The following is a 1493-nucleotide window of genomic DNA, read 5'->3' as shown; positions in this document are numbered from 1 at the left end:
CCAAGTGTTGTTCATATTAGAAACACGCTTAACGCTATCTAGACCATGGGAATGCAAGTGTGCTCTGAGTGGGGGAAGGGAATCATGGGTGGCATTAGCAGCGGGCAACCATGCTCACCCCCTTTAACAAGGGATGCAGCTGTGCAGGTTAGTCAGGGGCTAAGGACAGGGCTATGCGGGGAATTTAATAAATACACATATTCCCAGACTGTGTAACATCCTCCCCAGCCCCAACCTACTAGTACATGTCAGTGACCAGGGTCGGGGCAGGGCCCTGGAGTCTGTACAGTCATCCTCAGTGAGTCTGATCACTTAGCTCAGGGACCACTGGGTAGTGAATGAGGTCTAGAAGGACAAAGCAAGTTAGAAAATCTCTATATGTCAATGATTTTAAAAAGATTTTGAGGTTTTTGAAGGCCTCTGAGAATCTGATATAATGGCTATGGACCCTTTTTAAAAATGCACTCTGTACCAACTCTTAAAAACGTGCCTACATTTAAGTGTTCACGTACCCCTGACGGTTGGCCACACCAACAAAACAAAACAGTCTACAACAACAAAACTTACGTAATTATTTATGGAAACCCAAGTCTGTGGCACAGATAACATCTAGTCAAATGAAAGAATTCTTTCCACTGGTTCCCAGTGGTTGTGACCCAGAGAACTAGCTCTTCATAGAAAACTTGTGTCCTTCCTGTTATAAGACTGTTGCTGAAAATGGCTGCATTTGTCCCAGCCTCCCTGACACCCAGGTGTGGCCATGCCAATGGCTGGGCCAATGAAATGCATGCACAGGTAATGGATGTCACTTGCAGGAAGAGAGGGTCAAGAATGAGACACGCCTTCTCCATCTCCTCCTTCTCTCACCTGCTGGTGGGACAAACACCCCTGGGGTAACCTTGGAAACCATGTGTTGAAAATAGGAGCCTAGTAAATTGGATGGAGGCTGAGTCTTGAAACACTGCTCAGAGGAGAGCTGGCAGCTGTTCAGGAACACCCTCATTTTCTTTACATGCAAGAGAGAGAAATATATGCCTTACGCTGCTGAGATGGCAGGGCTCCCTGCTTTCAGAGCAGCTAGTTATCTTCACAAACCACTGTGAGGCTTTGGAACTACTGTGCCGGGTGAGCCCAGCCCACTCCTTGGGAAGTAAGCAGCAGTTGTGTAGTCTCTGGCATCCGTCGATCCCTCTGATTCCCCTTTGTGTGGCAGTGGGTTTCTCAGGTGGACACTGGCAAGGCCAGCCGTGAACGAAGCCGCTGCTCTCCCAGCCTGGGGTGGAGCCAGACTGTTACTTATGCCCCTGGCTCCCTCCTCCAGGACACAGTGTGTTTCCAATTCTGTGTTGCTTTCTGGCAGGATAGTTTGGAACCTTTCATACCTGCCTCAACCTAGTGGTGTGTGTGGTGTGTGGTGTGTGTGTGTGTGTGGTGTGTGTGTTCGTTTGTATGTGGTGTGTGTGTGTGGTGTGTATGTGGTGTGTGTGGTGTGT

Source organism: Myotis davidii, unplaced genomic scaffold (assembly GCF_000327345.1).
Source record: "Myotis davidii unplaced genomic scaffold, ASM32734v1 scaffold573, whole genome shotgun sequence".
NCBI lineage: Eukaryota > Metazoa > Chordata > Mammalia > Chiroptera > Vespertilionidae > Myotis > Myotis davidii.
This window is presented reverse-complemented; position numbering follows the sequence as displayed.